A 23,840-nucleotide genomic window follows, 5' to 3' on the forward strand; every position below is an offset into this window, starting at 1 on the left:
ACTTGGCAACTGAACGGACTCAGAGAAGGAAGAGATACCACTGGCCACTCTGACAATTCCACTCTGCTTTCCTCTTCCTGACTCTGGCTCAAGCCTTCCCTGCAAATGCTTCTGCTAAATCAAAATTTACACCAGTACAGGCAGGCAACCAAATTGCCTACATCCAGGCCTTTCATTTTAAGATGACAACTTTTTTTTTTTCCTCCCCTCCCAGATTTATTTCTAGTGTATATTTATCCAAAGAACACTGTCAAGGATCAAATTACAGCAATTAATGACGTTTAACTACATTAACATTATTAAAAAATAGAAGTTGGTTTTAGTGTTAAAAAAATGCAAACGGTAATAAGAGTAAGAGAGAAATATTTTCACTTGATTGCACAGTTCTTTCTCCAACTACATGTTTCCTGGTCAAGGGGAATTTCTGTGGGTAGGAAAAAATAATTCTGCCATGCAATCAGTCTCCAAGTATCTTGTTTTTATATAGCACAAAGGTTTTGTCAGTCAGGTTACCTAGGAGTGAAAGTTATGTCTCATAATCTGTTGCCCCTTACACACCATCTGGTGACACAGTCAAAGATAATCTGATTTTTGCCTTTTAAAAACATCTCACAGCTGTATCATATGGCACATGCAATATGATAAATTACTTAAGTACAGTGTTTCTGTATAGTTTGCACATCCTGCTAAACTGAAAGCAGTTTCAAGCAGGGCTTTTTTATTTGAAATACCTGAGTACCTAGCTGAGGTTTTTATCTATTTACAGTTACACCTAAAATTGTATAATTAAACAGCTAACATCTAATCTAACCAATCTTTAAGAAGCTGTTACTAGAATTTTTACAAGGGACTTTTTACAAGGGCTTGTAGTGATAGGATGAGAGGGAATAGCTTTAAGCTTGAGGAGAGCAGATTTAGATTGGATACTAGGAAGAAATTCTTTGCAGCGAGTCGTGAGACACTGGAACAAGCTGCCCAGGGAGGTCATGGATTCCCCCTCCCTGGAGGCATTCAGGGCCAGGTTGGATGAAGCCTTGAGCAACCTGGTCTGGTGGAAGGTGTCCCTGGACATGGCAAGGGGGTTAGAACTAGATATCTTGAAGGTCCCTTCCAACCTAAACCATTCTATGAACTCAAAGCTTTGCATCTCCAGTGGAACAAATATACTGAAAAAGCTGTTTCATGTCCCAAAAGAGGCACTGTCTTATTGCAGTGCTTTTACTAGGAAGAGCCTGATATAATTTAACTATAAACTACTCGTCACATGTGATGCGGGAGTTTGAGTATTTCAAGTGGATTCTGGGAGTGTACCCATAGAGAGTTCCTTGCATGGTCTATCAACATATCTGCAGGTTTGCAGCAGATTTGCTTTTGTCACTTTATTTTCAGTCTCCAAAAGTAATCAAAATAGTTAGTGGTTTGCTAGAAATGGTAACCTCAGAAAACAGGTAAAAGACAGAATAAATCATGCTCGGGAAAAGAAAGTTCTCACACACTGAACTTGGTGAAGGGGAATATGCCATTTGCTGTAGCTCAACTCCTTTACCAAACTATTTCAGTGGTTCTCACATTCTCCAAGGCCAAACAATTTCAAATAATAATCTCATCCCTTTCTGATGCACAAGACATACCCAAAACATTTTCAAGAGGGGTGGAAAATAGTAAAAGATTTCTGTGATTTGCAGTCGAGTTCTTCTAGGAAGATTACATATTTCTAGGAGATTTTAATGCACACGTACATCTGAACCTCTGATACAATCACACAAGCAGTATTCAAATTTAGATAGCTATTTTTCCATGTAGATTTGTATTTATCTTCCTGGAATTCTTAATCACTTTGGGGATTTTTTTAACTTAAGAAGTCAAGGCTTAATTTTCACTTGACTCTTCAATTACAACTCCGAATAATTCCCCTATCAGGCTGTTGTGTCCTTTTTGCACTGGCAGGTTTTGTTCCCACCAGAACCTCATAGCAAGCCAAAACCAAAGTACATGCCTACAATAATCTAATTTAGTGATGCACCTGCCTGCCTCACCACAAGTTTCCAGTCTCAGGCTTCATTTAGGGGGAAGCAGGCAGTAGTGCTCTGATGAAAGACAATCCCTCACAGAATTTTGTGCTGGGTGATGGCTCACTATCTGCTCAGCTGCTGGGATGCCAGCCCATGCACCATGGGGAGGGCAGGGAATGTTTCTGAAACCTGGGCAGCACAGAAATGGGACAGAACCCCCAGGTGCAAGGTCACAGGTATTCTATTACAGTACCCATCTGTCACCCACACCTACAGACCCCTGGAAGTACCAGTCCTCAGCCACAAAGTGTGGAAAGTTTGCCCCATTTCCTCTGCCTTCTTGACCCAATCACTGTGCTCTTGCTCCCTCTGATCAGACTGTCTAGCTGCCTATCAGGTATTTTCTGCTACTAGAAGGGATATGAATAAAGCATTTAAGTATCTGGCAAGCATTTTTTTCAATGAAGAAATGCTAAGAACTAGGCAATCATATTTTCAGCTGTCCTGCCTGCCAGGAAAGTGCACAAACTTCCAATAGCAAAGAAATGAGGTCAGTTTGGTCAACTGCCAAAATCAGCACATTTCCTCTTTTGGTTCTGGATGCTGCACCTCTACACTGTGACAAGTTGTGAAAGGAAGGTGCAGTTTCTCAGAAAAGGAAATAAAAAATAAAACCAGTGGATGTTATTAAACAAAGGGAGGAAGAAGGGGGGGGGGGGGGGAGGGGGGAAATCATGAAGGATCCTGCTGTCCCATGACCTCCTCCTGAAGATCTACTTAACTGAATTCTATTACAACATTTCTATGATATCAATATGTACCTTGATATTGCAGAAATGTAAACCTCATCCTGTTAGAGGAATTTATATGAGAGATGCAACTCTTGGTTATAAGGCTGGACTGGAATTTAGCAGATCAGGATTAAACCCTGGACTTGCTACAAGTTCCTATAGGGCTTGAGCAAAACTCCTAACTTCCTTAGCCTGAGACTTTATCTTGTGCATGGTCTTGTACCTCTAAAAACTGAGCTGGGAATAGGTATTTACAGTAGAGCAGAGGCTGGAACAGTAGATTTTGGAAGCTCACTTGGGTTGTTTAATGCTAATGCAGCACAAACCAAAATGACAGCAGTAGTAGTAATAAGAATAATAATAGTAATTATCTCTCAGTCTTTATTTTCAAGTTAATGTCTGCCAAAAAGTGTTAGAGAAATTTCTTATTGTGGCAACTACTATATTTATATGTGTAATTTACAAGCAGCTCATCTGAATAATTTGAATTTTTTTAATTTAGATTATTTTCTCATTTTCCATTAGGAAGCCTTCTTACATACTGACTCACATTCAGCCTTGTAGGGAAAAGTGCCAAACATTTGTTTTTCTTATGTCTCCAGTAGTTATTTGACTCCTGCATCAAACTCAGCAAAGCCAAAACTGAATAGGAACAATCTTAATTTAACTATTAAATATATTTCAAGCTTCACTGTGATTTTGAGAAGATCTTTCATGTGGGGTAGTGGAAATATGCCAGGGAAATCTAAAAATCTTTGCAATACTCTCTCCACTCCTCCATTCTTTCAGCCTTTCTCAAAAGGAGGTTAGGTGAACTCAAATCTAGCACAGCTTGGTTGAGCTAGTTTCAGTTCAGGTTTGCTAGGGAAAAAACCAACGTCATCAGGGCATCATGCCAAGCCTGCCACTTTTGAGATAAATATGACTTTCAGGGCAGTTTTATGAGTGGCACAGCAAGAGGTTCATATATTATGGCAATTCAATTGCAGATTTAGCTATGCAGCAGCTGCCACTGCTTCGTTATAAACAACAGTTCACTCTGGAGTTCCCTTAAAGAAGTTTACAAAAGGGACAGTGTATTTACCTGACGTCTGTTACAGTGGTGTGGAGATACACAGATGGCCTTTGACTCTCACCTTCTTCACCTCACAAAGCCAAACCCAGTTGTACAGAAAGGGTTAGCCCTTAAATTTACTTGTTCTTTTCCTTATGACACTCCCCTTGTCTATTTGATGATCAGAGTGAGCCTACTTTCCTTGGGAGGGTCAGACTGGCAGATGAATTATAGTGAGGAGAGGAAACATGTGAAGTATGAAAACACTCTCATAAGCTCTCACAGGAAAAGGATGTATCTAACAATAAAAGAGAATACTGCATTTCTCTGCCAAACTTTCTCATACAAGAGTATGCATTTCCAGAACCTACATTTATAATAGTTAAGCATCCTTAGTGCTACATCTACAGGAGGCATAACCTGAAATCCCCTTCCTATAATCCCTATAGTAAGTCAGTTCTGGAAATTTCTTGTTGAGGTTAGCAATAGACAAACATTTCACCCCCTCGCTTCACTCAGGATACTACCAGAGTGCTGGGAGTTACAAAGCAAACCGTTTCATGCTGTTTGACCAGTCCCGCGAGTGATCACTCACAGGGAACACCTCCAAGAGCCACTCAGGCAAGGCTGTCATAGACTGCTTGAAGCAAGCTCCATTCACTAGATGTTCACCCGTAGTATTGATGACCTGGCCTCCTGCCAGGCACAAATACTGTTTGCTGCACAGTTGGAAGGTTAATTAGTTAAGGTTCATCCTTCCTCCTCTGGGGTTGTTCCCAGCACTTCTTCAGTTTTGCAAAGCTGGTATGGTAAAGCCAGAGAGCTGATAGAGGTATGGTCTGTACATGGCTTTGAACCACTTGCCTTTGCTTGGCTCAGCAACCACATCATTTGCTGTTTCACTGAATAGCATCAGTTCTGACTGTTCTGGCCCAGTTTCATGGCATTCAGAACCTTTCCAGGGAGCAATCAGAACAAGCTTTTTCACAGCCCATCCCTAGTACAAGCATTATTCCCAGAAACACACTAGCCAGCAGAGACCTATTGACCTCTGCTTGCTGTCCTCAGTGCCATCAGGACAGCTGGTTTTGACTTATTTTGTTCACCTGTAAACATGTCAAACAGGCAGTGCAGGTGAACTTTCCTCCACAAAGGCTTCTAGGCAGTTATTTGCAGGCTGCCCTCAGTTTACATTCAGCATCTGATTGGTGGAGTGAATGCTCAAGGTCAGTACCTGTACTCCATTTTACAAGTGCAAAAGAAGAAAAGCTGCTGGCAGCTCATTCTCAGAATGGGATACAGGGAGCTCTGCAACTTGCCTTATCCTCATGGATCTGGAATTGCTGTATGCTAAGAAAGCAAGTCTCTTAACAGTTCACCATAAAACATGCTTGGAGACTTTATGTCTTAAATTATGTATCTGATTGTTTTTCCTGTTTGGTGACTGTTAGTGTAATAATAACAATAAATTGTTATTACACTTCTAAGTAAGGATTTTTTTAAATTACTATGTGAATTTAAAAGAAACAGACAAACAAAAAACAAACCACAAAGCGCACACACCACCAAACCCAACCAAACCCAAAATTCTGAGCAAGAATATCTCAAAACCTTGTGATCATTCTGAGAACAGCCTGAAATACTAATGTAGTGTTTCTTCAGGTCCTGAGATACACTAGCTTCAGCATGTTACTTCAGAAGAAAACCAGCTTTTCAGCAAGTACCAAGAACTATGCATCAGTTGCACTGCTTAAAAATGGTCCTTTCATGCATTTTCATAATAAAGCACTTTATAACTATTACCCAATTATTGCTTACAGCATTAAGTAACAAGGTATTATTACTCCAATTTTACAGAGGGGAACAAATCATGAAATCTGAAATACTTATTCTGCTTTTGCATAGGCTTTCTCATATTAATTAATTATGAGACTTAATTACACTCAATCTCACCGCTCCAAGCCAATTACGGAAAATTGTGTAAAGCAAAGCAGGGAAATCTGTCTCTGACACAATCACTTATACTGGCAGCACTTTCCACAAAGGTATATAAAAGGAATCATGCACTCAATGCAACGGGATGTTTTTTCTCTATTTTTTTTTTCCCCAGCTGCCCCAGCTCTAGTAACATGAGCAAGGAACACTTCTCTCAGCTTCCTCACTCAACTCTGCCCCAGAAACCAAACGTAAATCTCTGCCCCTGTCTTGTCCCTTAATCATATGTTCACCTTTCTTCCCAGAAGCAGGAAAAAAATCCCCAGGCATGTCAAAAGCACCAGATTAGAAGAGTTCTAACCCAATGACTTTAAACATGGGGTGGCTACAATTAGTATACCCTCACTATATATACAGTTAGAAATATGTTGCAAAATATTTTTATGCTGTTTATTTCAAATCTACAGCAATTTTATCTACTGAAGCTTAACCCTCAAGGGGAATGGTAAATTTTCTAAAACAGCACTTCAAAAGTCTCTATTCCACTGAATCTATGAGCACTTCTGCATCCTATGTTGAAACGTTAATTCACGATTTCCCACAGCACTTAGCTGCAGGGATTCACAACACATTTCAGTGCCTTCAACAGCAACAGCATTCCATGGGGAACCATTCTGCTATTTCCAAGCCCTGCCTTTTACAAAGATGGGCTAAATCAAGGCCAACTGGTCTTTTTATATTAGTAAAAATCAATCCTCCCATAAAATGTGCACATGTAAAATTAGAAGAGAAACAAGAACAATTACCATCTTTGTCAGTTTGTCTTAAGGAGGGATATGAGTTCAAGTAACTCATACTTGGTTAAAATTGGGGAGAGACATGGAACTGACAAATATTAATCTGAGTTTCCTTAATTTCTTTACTCTGTTTGCCAGTGAATGAGAGCTGCTATAAAAGACTGCATGAGTAAAGGTGTGAATGTGGAAAAGACTCTATTCATTTAAGACTTTGACTCCTTTGGAGCCAAATTCTCCCCCCCAGTCTTCACAGTTATGACATTTTTTATTCAGTCTGGCCTACTCCAGCAGAATATTCATTCTGTGCTTCTCTCAATTATGCCTTGTTTGCATCACACCATAACAAGCCTGCTACAAGACTTTCATGCACTGGAACCTACACCACAGTGTATTTTAAATATTTTCCAGTTGTCTAAGTCGCATCATGGCAAGGCAGCAGAATTAAATATAATGGGATCTGGTAGGCTGCACTCACAGGATTGTGCTGTGAAAAGGGGAAAAATAAGCATTAACTTTTGACTGTCTCTTATAATTTTTCTGAATACTCTTAAGTAGAATGAAAGTACCTTGCTGAGCCTGAAAAAGTTTGCAGGTGCAGTTGTATCAGGCACCTTTCAAATACACGTTCCTCCTTATTCAGCAAAGCTGAATATACGGAGAAAATCTTTCTTTAGTAGACTGGCTTACCAAGCACCACAAAGTGAGCAACAAACTAAATACGCAGTTCTCTTAATTTGGACAGTAATATCCCAGCTTCAGAACAGACACTCTCCTTGAAAATGCAATCTATAAACTGCAAGAGTAACATTAAGGCACTAAACTACATTTAACATCGTACTGTTAAAACAAGCATCGGCACAAATTCTGCTAGTGACAGACGTGTGTTTTCCATGCTTTTAATAGTAACCCCTGAGCTTAATTATGATAGTTAGTGTATGCGGCAGCAACACTTCCTATCCAGCACCCATCATCAGTGCAGCAATTAATTGCATACCACTGACCTTTATAGAACACCATGGAAATTTTATTATCGTACAAACTCAACTGCCTTTCGTACAGCACTGCCCTATAACTGTGCCTTCTTATAAAAAACCCATGTGCTTACAAAAGGGATAGTTGAGCCAACAGAACTATTTATAATTTGCAAGAATAAAAAACATTTCACAAGGTTTGCAACACACACAGGAAAAAAATACTGCGGCCTTAATACAAGACAAATGTTACCAAGATTCACATTATAGACAAATGCGGAATGGAAACTATTCCCTGAAGTCATAATGGCAGCGTTACGCAGTGTGCTATTTAAAAGCTATTCACCAATGTCCTTTTCCTTTTAGCCAGAACCCTATGGTAGAAATTCAGCTGTAGAAAGTCAATTAATTGAAACTGTGGTTCTGCAACTGAGGAATTGGATATGTAACATGAAGCAGCTGAAGGAAGGGCATTCTGTATACTATTCAGTACTAGAAGAGAGGGCTAGCTGTCATGGCCTTTGTCTCCTACCTTGGAGTTACTACTCTGCAAGTTTGCCACTTTGAGGGGGCTACATCCTCTTTATGTCCTGCCTTACTCTTGTCTCTTTGTTATTAAGGAAATGCTATCACTCAGGACATTTATTCTAAGTTCAAGAGTCCCCTTGTTCCTTTACCAAACCAAAGGGTTCACAAAATAATTACTTTAAGGCTATTTAAGTTTCAAATTGCCATGCTAATATAATTCAGGGCAATGTCTATGCCAAAACAGAATGTAATTCAGGGCAAGAGGACTTTCTATTTCAAATCGAGGGCAATGTCCAGGAAGAAATAGCTTCCACTTTCCCAGACCAAAGTAACCATGCAGGACACAACTACACTAATGCCTCTGTACCAGCCACAGACGCAGGGAAGGAAAACAAATGGGGCAGCAGGTGGCAACAGCCTTTGGAAGGCACATATGAGCACTGAGGAGCCCCAAGAGTGGCTGTTTAAGTTGTCTGCACTATCCCCCTGCACTTCTGAGTCATCCTCCAAATTTCTTACTACAGCCAGTAGTAGACACTGTGCTCACAACATGCCAACATGAACAGTGAGGTGGCTCACCCATGCTCCAAAGTCAAAATATATACATAAAGTGATGCTGCAACATAGCTTGCACCATTTAAAATCTCATTTCCTGCAGGAGCATGCATTACAAATTAAGACTGGAGAGTATAGAGATTACTGAAGTTGTGGGCAAGGCTATGATTTGGAGGCAATAACACTGCTCTGTTTGAAACCAAATCAAAATTCCCATTGATTTTGTTCATACCTTGGCTTAGACATTATTGAAGCCTGATCACAGAGCATAATATTATATACAGGTGCCTGGAATGGCCTGCTATATAGCTTGATGTTAAAAGAAGTTACAGAATGAGTGCAAAGATGACAGGCAAGCCTCTCCTCCCCAAGCCAGGAAAGCTTTTATTGCCATCTCTTCAACACTTTCACTCCTGCCAGAACTCCCTTCTGCCTGTATGGCCCCTCCAGCTGTTCAAAGTGTCTCCCCTCCAGACAGTGCTGCTGAACAGGCAGAGCATGGATTAAACAGTATTAAATGTTCTTTCTGTCATTATGTTTTCAGTAATTTAGAACCTTATTTTTCTTGTTGGGGATATTATTAAAGGGGGTGTAAAAGATGTTACAGAAAATAAATCATGAACTTCCAAGATCAGACTGTATCAGAAGATTGACAATACTTACTATGTCTGTGACCACAAATATGTACACAAATGCACACACGCATGTGCACACAGAGTAAGATTAAAGTCAAGTCTTTTGGAGGAAGCTCACAAAAATATATAAATTAAAGCCATGTTCAACAGGAAGAGTCCACTCAATGGAGGATTTAAGCAAGGCTCCATCATTTGCATAGATCACTTACAACGAGAGCAATTCATTAAATTCCCCCATAAAAATCAGGCTATATTTTGTCTAAAGCAACACATTCCTTGCAGATCACAGTGTCTTTCTCATGCTGTTAATAAGATAATCTGTTACATGAGGCTTACAAATCCATTTAAATTGATTTTAATTAATGAATCAATCACTAGCCACTGATGACTTGGTCTACAGACAGCAAGCAATTCAAAGCCCCAGGCCTCTAATCCCAAACCAAAATCCACATTAGAGCAACAGGACATGCCTCTGATCGATGGTAACACAAAGATGTCCTGTTCGTACACATTTAAAGTGCATGAACTTGATCAAAATGTATCTCCAGATCTTATGCATTACAATTCCCATATTCAGGACTGTTCAGCTAGGAAAACAATACCAAATCATTTACATCTCTTTGCAAGTGAAATAAATGAAATCAAGCATAACTATTACCTGCTTCTAAACTTTCAGATGCTTATACCACTTGAAGATTTGGCTTTTGTTCTTAAACAATCAGTTGTTTAGCATTAATTAATACAAAATTGCACTTCATAAGGTCACAAACATGAACAATGCCTTTTATGTATGCTTTGATCTTCTGAAAATTCACTGCTATTCTCCACTGCTAAAGTGCTTACATTTTCCTTTAAACAGAAAGCAAGAAAGAAGAAAGATCTCTGTACCAAAAGCAGGATGCAGAAACGGCATGAAGAACATACTTGTTATTTCACTAAGTTAATTATTGTAATTATTGTTATTATAAGTTAATTATAATGCAGCAAGTTAAAGCCACAATAGGTGGAATGATACTAAATGCTGCAACCCCTAAAGCATCAGCATCTGGCTCCCCATAGTAGAGGGGACATACCTGAGTGGGATTCTTTTCCTACATACACAAACAGCTGGTACTCTAGAACAGCATCTGTGAATAAAGCACTACTACAGGAAGGAGAAAGGAAGAAAGAATTCTTGCCTCCTCAGGAGCCTCCTTCCTGGACATAAGCATCTAGCCCTCCTTACAAAGGCTGGTCCTTTTACTTAAAATGTGACAGAGAAGGAAGGATGAGGCAAGCTAGCTTGCCTCCAAAACATTCTTGCTGCTTGCATAGCTGCACTCTGCTAAACCCAAGCCACTTGGCTTGCATGATGCTCTGGACAAGCTTGATGGCATAGATCTCTGCTTGTCTGGGACATGACTCCTTACTGAGCTCCTTCACCTGACACCAAGTTGTCTTCAGAAGTAGATCAGCAGGTACTTGGAGAAATTTAGTATAAAAACCACATATATCTCTACAAACTTCCTCTACTAGAGGAGCTGGTGCTGTGAGAATTGCAGTTGTGGACCAGTTACTATGTTTTTATTTTTTAAGTACTATCTGCATCTCCACAGAATCATAGAATCAATAAGGTTGGAAAAGACCTCAAAAATCATAAAGTCCAACCTGTCACTACTAAACCATGGTTCAATAGCATCCCATTAAGTATTCTAAAAGAAGTGTCAATCCCTCCCAATGAACAAAGTAGTTTGCTTGTGCGCTCACCACTGGGCTGAAAGCCCCAGCAATGCACCTCAGGTGTAGCTCCATTATGACAACACATTCAGTAGCCTGTCCCTGGATGGGTGCTACCAGCCTTACTGTGGGGGAAAAGAGAGCTGGCATGGGCCATTGGAAAAGTGTCCATGAAATCTGTGCTGATGCAAGCCTGTCAACCAGAAGAGTGTTATCCTTTCCTTCAAGGGCACCCTCACTCATAACTCAACATTCCCTCAAAGGCTCCAATGCCATTGTCTGAGCAAGGGATCATTCCTCTCTGGGTCTTTCCTATGGGCATGTTGTTGCACAGAAAGAGAAGAGGCAGGAAAAGTCACGTGGGTCTCCACATGAAAAGGATCTCAGCATTCAGCTGCCTTCAAGGCAATCTGTGTTCTTTCCTTTCTGCCCAACCCAATCCTCTTCCATACTGCCTGAAGAACACATGACTCATGGAAGTGCCACACTGGACACTGGTATGGAATCACCTGTGTCAGCTCTGGTTTTCTGGGGGAGAGTTGGGTTTTTCTGTTTCCCTTTGTGTATCTCTGCAATAGAGTAGTAAATTGTCCTTTTCTCAACTGACATTTTGGCTTTCCCTCCTCAGCCACCCAGAGGGGAGTGGGAATGGGATGGAGAAAAAGAAGAAAACCCCTCTGTCGTAACTGGACTGCCAGGACTCAGCTGCCAGCTGAGTTAAAACCAGGACAATTGCTCTCAATACTTATGTTTTTCCCACTTTTTTTGGAGGGAAGAACAAAAAGAGTAATTAAATAAGGTAGGTTTGGCTTTTATGTGTTGCTAATTAATTAGAGAGTTGAATTAACCAAGTAATAGGTACAAGATATCAAACTATTTTTCATAGTGTTTAAGATTTAAGGTTGAATAGTTTCAGGTGTAAACATATTAAGATCAACCTTGTACCAAATCTCAATCTGTCCCAGTTAGCTCAAAAAAAGTAGATAGTGCATGTTCTCATCACACAGACTGTTGTAGTGTAGAGGCACTCCACATTTCAAGAGACAGATTTTGCAGCAAACAATGCTCCACTGACATAGTGATAATCAATGTGTCCTTGATTATGAGGAGGCAAACAGTCTTCCTTACCAAAAAAAAAAAAAAACAGGCAGACTGAAAAACAATTCCTGTGTTTTGATTTTACAAGTTCCAAGTTTGGGTTGGGTTTTTTTCAAGGCCTTTTTGGAGCACTGAAACAGAATAAAAATAGTTTGCTGCACAAGTATAAAACAAAGTAACTGCTAATAAACATTTTAAATTTACTCCTCTGTGTTCAGCTCTTGGTCCCATTACTCCTCAGGAGTTGGATGATATCACTAAAATATCTTCCCATTTTCTGGTAAACTGATTAGATGGGTTTTGTCCAACAATTGTACCATAATGTGTTCCCTCTTCCATAGTCTGAATATCACTGCTGGAAAATGTACTGCAGCACAGAATGTAGTATATGCCAATATATCCTGACATTCAAATCAAGACCACAAATTATAAACAGTTTCAGCAAATTGACTTGAATGCCTTTGTTCCTCAGACATACATCTTCCTATTGCTTACAAGAGCAGCATATACTAACCACTAACACTGCTATAGCCAGTACTGGGAAAGGAAGTTATTGAAGCCTGGATTTCCTGCTTTCAGTCGTAGCCAAGAACTGTGAGGCTTGTAGTGGTTTCAGGAACTGACTCATCTAATGATTCATGGATAAGATACTGGTTTTAATATATTTCTGATCATAAGACTTAAACTTCAAAACCAGCAATGCTTAACTTTTTGTTTTAAAGTTTAGAAAGAAAAAGGTACATAAATCAAGTAAACAAGTATTGTCATGAGACACACTGGCTAATAATTACAAATACATTTTACAATGCACTCTGTTTAAAGAAAAAAAAAAAGAAATAAGTAGTATGCTAAGCTTCCTGGAAATCCAAGATAATGTTGACAATTAATTCAAAATCCACTGTCAAAAACCTGAGTACTTCTGTTGCTGTTCTGACACAGCTGAAATTCAAGTGCAGGACAGGTGGTATATAAATTGCATTTTTAGAAGCAGCTTTAGGTACCCTTATATCTACTGCTGCATACTAATCAATGACTCCAAGAGATACTATTGTTAATACATGAGGTATAATCAAAAGATCAGCTGGTAACGATGTATTCGGGTGTTTGAAACAGTAAGAAAGTTTTGTTTCAGGAATCACTGGAGCGGCAGAGGTCAATCTTAAAGCTATGACTAGCACTGGATCATATGCACTCACACACACACATGCATTTTGTGATAATTCAGAATTCAAAACCAGTCACTTTTACATGTTTAGTTCTTCTAGAGGGAAGCATGTCCTCCAGTGCATCAAAATGGGTTTTTTTTGCTCACAACACAAATCTCATCAGTATGCTGTAACTTGAACTACCAGGCTCTTGCACCTAGAAAATAGCTTGTGATGGAAGCTTGATTCTGTTAGGCTCCTGTATGGAAAAGTACTGGTTTACTTTTTAATTTCTGAACTGCAAGCTGCAGCTACTCATATGCTATGTGCAGTGCTGCAGGGAGGGAAGGGAGAGTTAGCATTTCTGTATCTCACCATGTGCAAAACTAGCACATGGGGGGTAAAAAGGAAAACTAAATGCATGTTGCTTGGAGGAGAAAGGGAAAAAAAAAAAGGGAAAAAAAAATCCAGCAGTTAAAACAGTTGACAAGAAACGGCCAAAGTGCGCTCAGTGGCTGGCAGTCATTTTATGGCTATAGTCCTACAGCAGATTTACTTAGATGACGTCAGTGGCTCCAATCCAGCTTTTCTTTGGTAGCATTTACCACTTGCCTCTTGAAGCCTCCACTATGCTACAGAGCAGTAGACCATAATCAAAATTCCCTTTGTGAAATAGAGTTTACCTCAGGGCACAGAGGCATTGCTAGCTGAATTGCAGGCTCTTCACCCTGTACTGCATGCCCAGAAATAAATAACCTACAATACTGTACTTTCCTTAGTACAGAAGAACCATTAAAAGGAGCTTTCTACCTAAAAAAGGGTTATTTAATTTGTTTCCAAAATCTCAGAGGCCAGAATATTAGTTAATTTTCCAAGCAACCAAGAACTATGATAATTCTACTACCCTTCAGACTTCTTTGTATTGTTTCCACAGATTTTGGAAGATAAAGTTATTGATGGGTCATTGTTTCACCACCAGAAAATCCAAAAGCAACCAAAACAACTAAAGCTAAAGGCTAAAGTGAAGTGGTATACAGGAATCTGCATATTTTAAAACTGTCTTTCAAATGTGCCCTTCAACTGCTTATCTACAACTGGTCAGTAACCACACAGTAAATATGCCAAGAAACTGAACAAGAAATTACTATGCCTAAGTAAGAGTCAATTTAAAGAGGAAAAGGCACATTCAGATTTCCTATCACAGAACAATGGCTGGAACCAATGAAACACCAGTAAAGCCACATCAAGCAGATAAAGTCAACTAAAAGTTCATAGTCTCTGATCAAAAAACCAACCAACCAACACAAAAAACCAGACACCAAACAAAAACAAACCAACAACAAACCAAAACCAAACCCCACAAGCAAGTGAAAGATGCATCTTACTGTACTAAATAAACAAAGATTTGTTATGTTTTAATGGACCCATCAGTCCAAGGACAACCAGACTCATTATGGGTGATAACTAGACACATTAGTGGACTGAAAATTGCCAGTTAAGCACTTAAAAATTACATTTAGGAAAGATGCACAGATGCCTCAGAGAGAACTGGAAGTCTCAGAAACTCTCTTTCCCAGCCTCCTTGCTTACCTTCCCCCTAATCACAAGAGGATGAGAAATCACAGGTCTAAACCCCAATGAGCCAGAAGACAAAAAAATACTATTAACATCCAACTGCATGAGCCACAACATGGATCTAAACTCTAAGTCCAAGTTTAAAACATTTAAAATTTTAAGTGACCACCAAACTGTTCACTGCCTGCCAGGTTGGCCTCTGCCAGCTCCTGCTTCTTCCATGCAGTTCAGCTGGGTGGACTTCAATGGATACTAAAGAACAGCCACTCTTTCACAACCATATTTCTGTGCTCCAAAGGGATTGGAGAAAATTTTTCTTCTCTTTGGCTTCCTTTCACTACTAAAGAAGTAGTGTCAGCAAACAAATTTAGAAGATGATTATACATTTGAGAGAGAATCTAGTCGCTTTTATTGGTTGATGTGGACCCCGGACACAAAAGACATTGTCCAAGCACAAGTGATCCTTTCTTTTCAATGGCTGGGGCAAGGAAAGAGTGGAAGCAGTAAGGTAGTCAGGATGGGCAAAGAGACCCAATAGAAAGATCACATCTGAGTGCAGCAGCAGAAGAGAGAGGATAAAGAGTACCTGGCAAGGTGGATAACAAATGGAGGGAAACAAAAAGCCACCAGGATCCAAATAAGAGACCTTTATCAAGTGCTGGCCAAGAAAAGTAAATGCATACCCAAGGAAAAAGGTCCAGGCAACCAGAGACAGATGCAGTGCCCTATAAGGAACAGCAAGACACAGCCTGTAGGGCAGAAGACACAGAGGAATGTGCTGCAAGGTCAGAGAGCAATGCAGACAGATGCAACCCTAAGGACATCACTGCAGGATTGAATGGGAGACTGTATTTATGGTTTCAGACTTTTTTGGCAAGAAAATAATTACAGCCAAAGCAAAGTAGGGGTAGGGGGAAGATGAAAGAACCTCCACTGACTCTTGGAAGTCTTGTACAAGGCTTTCAGTTGATTGTAGAAAAAGCAGAAATAAATAACTTTAAAGATCAGCTGACAGCAAATACGGGGAGGTGATTGGTTTCAAAGGTTTGGGTTGGGTTTTTTTAAGAATAAAACTAAAATCAGGGATGTGGAAAATGAAACTGTTGACAGTTTTGCCTTTTAAACTGTAAAGCAGTTTTAGGACAAAATTGTGTATGCATGGTGTTGGTGAATTAAATACAAATAGAATTTCCTTTCTTCCATTAATTGTCTCCAAACCTGGTTTATTTTTTAATTTGAGATACACGTAAGAGAGGCTTTAATCCACTGAACCTTTATGAATTTACTTTTTCTTCCAAAGTCTGTTCTGACATTTTCTCCTCTCAAAACTGAAATGTCATTCCTGAATGATAATCTCCCAACAGAAAGACAACCATGTAGAAAACCACACCAGCTAATTCCAAAAATAAGCACCATTGTTCACAGCACCGTGAGGTGAATGAATGGCAAGAGATTCCACCAAGGGAATAACTGTGATGTCTATAATGTTAAGGAATAATCTGGCACCAGAAATACCCAAGGCCATACTGGTTGGTGATTCAAACATGAAGCATATCAAAATGCTACTGATAAGCTAAATTAACAGATAGCTTATCTGAAGCATATACTAGCCATATGGTGCCACAACTTCTGTTGCCTGTTGCTGGCATAACAATAGGCCACTGCAGTCTTCGACTGGAAGCAGTATTTGACAAACTGTCAACAGCATTTTTATTTTTTGCAGGGCTCTAGGGCAATGGCACACTCGCCTATTTGCATTTTTTTTTTTAAACAGGTGAACAAAGAGTAAACCAGATGTCAACTTTAGAAATCGAGCTGTCTGGATCAGGAGATTTAACAGAGGCAGGCATACTGCTACAGCTCAAATCTAGACAATGAGCTTTTCTAAAAACACTCTGGCCTAGGGGAGTGGCTATTTAAAACACTTGGCTTCTTTTATTTCAGCACTATGGAAGTGAATTCTGCTCTTAAGTGCCAGCTCAAATGAAGTCATTTTGTTTCACTGGGGCTTTCTTTGCATTTTAGAAACGTAGCATGTACTGTAGCAAAGGAAAAGACAAGTATGAAAAAAATAAATCTGACTCTTTCGCAGCTAGACTCTGAGTAAAATGGGGGAGGTGGAAACTAACAATTTGATCACCCAAAAGAAAGTGATTTTTTTAAAAAAAGAGAAAAAAATCTGTGAAAGGATAATTCAAGTGCAAATGAAATTTAGCTCTCATTGGGGGGGGAAAAAACAATCACACAATAATCTAAATCTACAAGACTGTTGAAATCTTTAGTAAGACATGGTACATATACTTTCAAGCTCCACAAAGACAAGGTGTGAATACTGACCAATAAGGAAGATTCATAACGGGGCTTTAGTATGTTACAGAAACACAATTGCGTAGTATAAGAAAAAAAAGAAAGGCATCACAGAAGTTGGCTTACTGCTTTCTTTCAGAAAATTAAATCATCTTTGCTACTTTCATACTGTTTTGAGGTGGAAGGAAAAAAAAAAGAAAATCTTTTAACATGGTAATGCACTCTAGTGAAAAAATAAAAACTATTGTCAATTGACATACAGTAGAGATGTCCATGGTATTCAGTTATGAAAATGTGCTTTCAGTTGGGTTCTGTAGGAGTGTGAAAGACATAATGAGAGAAACAGATAACTTTCTGTTCTAATAATCTGTGCTGCTTCGATAGGTAGTCACAGGGAATTTATTTATTTTCTGATTTATGCCCAGCTAAGTATGTAGCAATTTCAGATTATCTTTTCAAATGGTTCTTGAACATTCTTAGTTTAAAAAAAAAAATAAAAATACAACAACAGAAAAAAAAAAATACTCTCCTTTCATGTTAAGTTGAGATTGCACTTGAACTCTTTCCAAAAGCCAGAGCTGTACCGAATTATGATAATTAGAAAGCTGTGTGCATAAAAGGCAGCACAGTTGATGCATTTAAAAAAAGTTCATGCCAGAGAATATAAGTTCAATATGTTCTCACATAATTAACATTTCCCATCATTAGCAGCAGTTTTCAGTTCATGTATCTGTAAAAACAACAGCACTCGTCATTGTTTTAGATTCCCAGTCAATAGCATTTTAATAGTTTTACACATAATCCTAAACTTTCATTCCCTTCCCCCTCTCCAGCACACAGATTTCACATTCTACCTTCTGATCTGCTAGCAAATAAACTTGTATTTTCGCTCCTATGCTTGTGCTGCCACACAGGCTGTCACCAATTCAAAAGTTTAGTGAAGAGTTAATAAGAGCTAGAAATCTAAGAAGGCCATTTGGAAAGGTACAACAGGATGCAAAGGGAATAATCACGTTGTTCCAGTAAACAATGACTCGGAGACAAAGAACAAAAAGTTGTAGGTGATACCTTCAACTGGACAGTAGCCAAACTAAAAAGGGCTGCCTCCGATGAACCTAGGCACAAGCTGAAAGGACTAGGCAATGGTGGTGAAGCCCCACACCAGCCAGGCAAGCAGCTATAAACCCGTTACACACGCTGCGTATTTTCATGACATTCTTAACATACATGCAACAAAAAAAAATCATCTGACAAATAAGGGCATGTAGCACATGATGGGTTACTCTGAGACATTCATAGACTTCCTGTGTAGAGTAGCTCAAATTATTTCTTAGGAGCCAGATTTTGACACAGGCTCATTGTCTTTCCTCCACTTCTTCAGTCTCTGTATTTTACAATCTATACAGTTCAGGTGGAACTTGAATAACCTGATATACTACAAAAGTTGCTGAATCTCCATCAACATAGAAATTTTGGCTTTACCAGTAAAAAGATAAAATTCACAATTGCAGTGGGATCATGATTTTGTACAGACCCAAGAGAGGCTCAGGGCATTAAATTAGAAAACTAGCTGAATGTTATGTGACAAATCTGAGAAGCAGATTTGAAGTTGGCGCCTCGAAAGACTGAAGTCTGCAATTTTTCCCTGTCTTACGTTTTGGAAACGAGCAATCAGTACAACCAAACACAAAGTTATTCCAGGAAATATTATTCCATCCTTGTTCCACTTGCAAAAGTCAAAAGGAGTTTTGTGCAAGAACAGAGACCAAGATATAGTCATAAAGTGGGAATTTATTGCAGAGATTTTTCTTCTAAAAATGTTGTCTTCAGTGTGGCTTGGAGTCAGTTGGCTTTACAGTAAATAACGCCCTGAATCCCTTCATATATATTACGGGATACAATTCCAATTATTCAGTACTTGCATAAACTGCCACAAAACCTCTAACAGCCATTTCTTTCAGGGAGATGATTTACCTCTTGCATGTTCTAGGACTCTATTTATTTATTTATTTTAATAGTAAATGACTGCAGTTTAGGAATACAAAGCATTCCTACTTGAGGCAAGCACTAATGGCGAAGTGCAGCACGGTGACAAAACAGTAATTAAATCTCAAATGCCAGAAATAAGTAATGACTATTTCTCTCATGCAAAAGTAGGCCCTCTGCTCAACTGGGGATTTGAAAATAATTTTTAAACGGCCAATTTGCACCCTTATTAAAGCCAACAGAAGACAGCAACAGGCCACATGAAGCTGATGGAATTAATCTGAGCTTTTGAAAAGACACCCCTCACCTCATATTTTCACATGCCATGAATAAGCGCAAAATTTGAACGAGTGACAAACTTTTAACAGAAATTTGCTTGCAAGTTTTAGACAAACAACAGGCCCACAGTAAAACTTGAAAAAGCCTGTATGTCAAATTTTATATTGTTTCTAATCCAAGACACAGAATAGTACCCATGTCCTTCTTTAGACATCAAATATCATACTACCCATGTACATAAAGCATATGCTATCTTAGCATTTGATCCAGCAAATGTTTATTCCTATGAGTCATCCCAGTCACTTTACCCTGAGCAAGGACTGGATCCAGCAAACATTTTCTTCTTTAACAAATGGGATCACTTTAGAAAGACAGGGTTTTTTTAACTGACTGAAAAGACACAGCATTAATATTAACATCACAGAGAAAGACTAGATAAAGAGTGATGTATGCATGTGTATATATGCACTCAGGCACCATGTGCTCCAAACAGTGTTTGATGGTAACTTCACAAGCAGACACACTCAGAATTGTACACAAAATCTTTGTTTTGGAAACAGTCTTAAGCACCTTCCAATAAAATCAGTTTACTTCTAGACCAACAGTGTAACCATCCTACTTTAGAGACTGAAAACTGACAGCTATAACATAACACAAAATTACACATTTTTACCTTCCACTTTTTTTAAGACACCAGAATTTATGTGTAGCTCCAGCAGTCTTTATTACACTTTTACCTATACCATATCTTGAAAGTTTGCTCACATATGATCTACACAGGCAGCTCAAAAAAGAAAGGAATAAATCTTTTTTCCCCTCTGCATGTGACTTTACCAAGCTTAACTTTTTCAGGCATGAACAAACAAAGCCTAAAAACCACTTTAACGATATCCAAAACCACTACATCGTCCAGCAACAACAACAACAAAACACTAGTTGCCAATTACACCAAACACGTTACACACATGCTAACACATCTCCACATATCACAACATGCTATCATTTCTCAGCTGGAAATTCACGGTGGGTCTAGTTCATAATTAAGTTTCTGTTGTTCTTTTTAGCTGTTTAATTAAAACTCCTTTAAGTAAATGCTGTCTTTACTAAGACTCCTGTCAAACCAAAATTTTTCTTCTGCTTCGTTACTCGCATACATCCCACTCAGCACTAAGAAACTGTGCAGAATATAAAGCCTCAATTTGAATCTCCAGAGCTGTTGTTACACTCCCCTGATGTAAAGGCTAAATAATATTTACTGCACCAAAGCACTTATGTAAAACCGATGCTCAAAACATACCTAACATGTTTAGCAATAAAGTACTTTCCAAAGGTATTTGGAGATTACTGAGAAGAAAAATTGAAATAATGCCTTTACATCCAAAATTTCTGTTTGGTCAGCTGAAAAAAATGTAGAATTATTCTCACTGGTATAGAAAATGCCTTGTGACCTAATTAAAAAAAAGTACAGTGTCAGAAGACACATTTTACCATGATGGTGAAAAATTCACCTCAAAAAAGTTTGCCCTTACTGAAAACCATTTCAAATAGATGAGTTCTTTTAAACTTGCACATTCAAAATGTGAGCCAGATACAAAATCTTTCACTCTGTATTTTGAGAACATTCATAGTACTAATTCCTGTATTTTTATTTCCAAATGAAGTATGCTTATATGTGTGTGCAAATATACACACACACACTAACAAACATGCAAGATTTACTCCCATCCCCAGAAGTAATTTAATATAAATGTGTGTGTCGTGTTTGATAGCACCATCTTACCATCAGTACAATCTAATATCCATGTAATGGTATTCCCCAACTATTTATAGAGACAGAATATATCATACATTACAGGCACGCATTCCCAATCCAGGGTTATAAGAAGAGCCCTACATCAGTTTAAATTAAGTTCTAATGTAATTATAATTATTTCTGTTTTCATATTCAATTGCAGGTAGCACTTATTTACATTAATTTTCCTGTAAAAGGCATTCCCACAGAGATTTCCATATTAGATGTACCACATAACTGAACCTTCAGCTAAACAGGATTTTATCCTCAGAGCTCCGAACTTTGCCATTATCCAAGTTGGACATCTCTATAAAACCGCTAACTGACAATATTGTGTTTCTAAACTTTATCAGCACTTAAGGAAAGCAAATATGCTTCTGTTGGAACTACAGCTGTATAGGTACTTTTTTTTTTCCCCCCCCGAAGGTCTGCCATTTCAGCTTACATTTCTTATATATACTATTTTACATCAGAAAATGCCAGTGCAATCTGATGTTTCTTGGCCTTTCTTTCCCAGATGGTGCTCAACGACGAGCAGTTAAAAAACACCGGGAGCCATTTACATTCGGACAGCACAAGACACAACTGCTCCCTAACTTTCCAGCACTTCTGGAGGTCACTTTTCATTTCTTCGTATCAAAGGCAGGCACTTGTTTCTAATAAGTTAACTACTCTCCCGAGAAACGTGGGTGGCTGGTATTTCATTGTTTCATAAATATTTTTACACTGCAACACCATTCAACTTAAAACAGATTTCAAAAGGAGAAAAATCCTGACTAGGATTATGCTCGGCTGAGGTGGGAACACAAACTTTTTTTACTTGGCAAAACCGGAGGTATTTTTCCCCCTCTCGCTTGATTTCTCCTCCTTGTTTTCGCCTAGCTGCTTGGAGGGGGCCGCTTTGTTGTAATTTGGTTACAAAAGCCGTACTGTAGAACTTTTCCCTCCCCCTCAGAAGTGTACTTCCTTTGAAAACGCTCCTTCTGTGAACAAAGGCTGCCACCGGCCTCGCATCAGAGCCGAGGACATCTGTAGAAGAAATCTCTTTAAAACGTTTCGGATAAAGAAAAAAGAAAAAAAAAACCCAAACACCTACGGTTCCTACCGAAAGGAAGTTTTCCAGGGACAAACTCCTCGGTGCTGTAGTAACTGCGACTTTGTCTTTTTTGGATACAATGTTTCTGCTGACTCCCGAAAATTTTCCACTTGAATGTGCAATTAACCAGCAGCAGCGGCAGCAGCAGCAGCTCTGGAGAAGGAGAAGAAGCAGCGAAAAAGGACATTCCTTCTTTCATCTTTTAGAGGAAAATAAAAGGGAGGGGGGAAGGAAGGCAGAACCCGGAGCAGCGCACCGAGCAGAGCTCCGAGCCGGGCCGGGCCGGGCCGGGCCGCTCGGCAGCCCGCACCGCCGGGAACTGCTCCTGAGGGCTGCGAGTCTCTGCGGCCAGCCTGGGGCCGCGCCGAACTCCGTGCTCCTCGTGGAAAATATGTGAAAAATGCCGAGAATCGGTGCGCGCTCGCGTGTGTGTGCGGTGTGCTTGTGTTGTGTGTGTGTCTGTGTGTGCCTCTGTGTGTGTGTGTGCGCGCGCCCGTGTGCGCGCCCGGCCGCAGAGCCGTGACTCAGGCAACTAAGTGCGAGCAGCGGCGGCGGCGCGGGGGAGCGGAGCGGCGCGGGGCGGGTAGCAGCCGCCTGTTGCAGCTCCGGCCGCGGCCCCGCAGCGCCACAAACTCCGCGGGAAACAACTTCTCCCCCTGCCGCGGCCCCTCTCCCGCCTGCCCCAGCACCTGCGGGGGGGCGCCGGCCCCCCACCCACCTAGCCCTCGGGCCGACCCCCGGCGAGGACCGACCACCACACACAACCCCCCGCCCCAGTGCACAAAGCGCCGGCGGCGCGGCGTGCGCACCGCGGCCCCCTCTTACCTCCGCGCCGCGGCCCCCCCTCCGCGCACCGCCAGCGCGCCGCGCTCCGACGGCAAAACTTCGCCCGCTGCCCCCGGGCCGCCCCTGGCTATTTATGGCCCCGCGCCTATTTTTAATCCGTCTCTCGGCTATTTATACCGCGGCAGTAGGTTGCCGCGGGCCGGCGGACGGAGCCCCTCGGAGGATGAGTTGCTGCCCGGCCGGCGGCGGGGCGGGCCGGGCTCCCGGCCGGGCTGCGCGGCGCCAGCGATGCGAGGAATGCGCGGAATGAGGGGAGGAATGAAATGAACGCGGGAGCGGGGCGGCCGCGGGGCGGAGCGCGGCCCGCCGCCCCCTGCGGCCGCGGGCGGGCGGGGCGGCGGGCGGGGCCTCCGCGCCGCGCTGACCTCATAGGGGAGCCCGCGGGAGGGGGCCCGGCAGTAGCGGAGCGGGATTTGGGGCACTGTGCCCTCCGCTTCCTTCCTGGTGGGCAGCTGTCCTGTCCTGCCGTGTGGTGGGGTCCGCAACAAGGTGTGCAGAGCCTTGTCACGGAGTTGCAAAGTACCGGGCGGCCACAGAGGTCTGCTGTGGGCCACAAAAGCTGGCTGCATTCTGGACTCTGTTGGACAGGGAGGCTCTTCTAGGACCAACACATGTTCAACCCTGATGTGCAACACTGAACCCTGAGCAAACGTACCCAAGACAGTTCCTAGGAAAGGTAGGAAAGTGCCTGCAAGGCCGCCCACAACAGCCCGGGGCTCAGG

The 23,840-nt window shown here is 40.7% G+C and overlaps 1 protein-coding gene across 8 annotated transcripts in view; it reads right to left on the bottom strand.

The window, feature by feature from the left end:
* Positions 1-23,379, bottom strand: part of TEAD1 (TEA domain transcription factor 1) — a 153,695-nt gene extending 130,316 nt beyond the window's left edge. For 3 of the 8 annotated variants that reach the window (XM_068147958.1, XM_068147956.1, XM_068147954.1), the window contains exons 1-2: positions 23,098-23,377; positions 22,273-22,425 (exon numbers count right to left, since the gene is read on the bottom strand). The gene's annotated coding sequence lies outside the window, so the exon portion shown is untranslated. Of the gene's footprint in view, positions 1-22,272; positions 22,426-23,097 lie in introns of those variants that run through there. The other 5 variants (XM_068147953.1, XM_068147952.1, XM_068147961.1 and 2 more) reach the window with 3 other exon arrangements.
* Positions 23,380-23,840: the final 461 nt, after the last annotated feature.

This window comes from Melanerpes formicivorus, unplaced genomic scaffold (genome assembly GCF_026170545.1).
Source record: "Melanerpes formicivorus ecotype bairdi unplaced genomic scaffold, bMelFor1.0.p_v2 SCAF_16, whole genome shotgun sequence".
In the NCBI taxonomy this organism is placed as follows: Eukaryota; Metazoa; Chordata; class Aves; order Piciformes; family Picidae; genus Melanerpes; species Melanerpes formicivorus.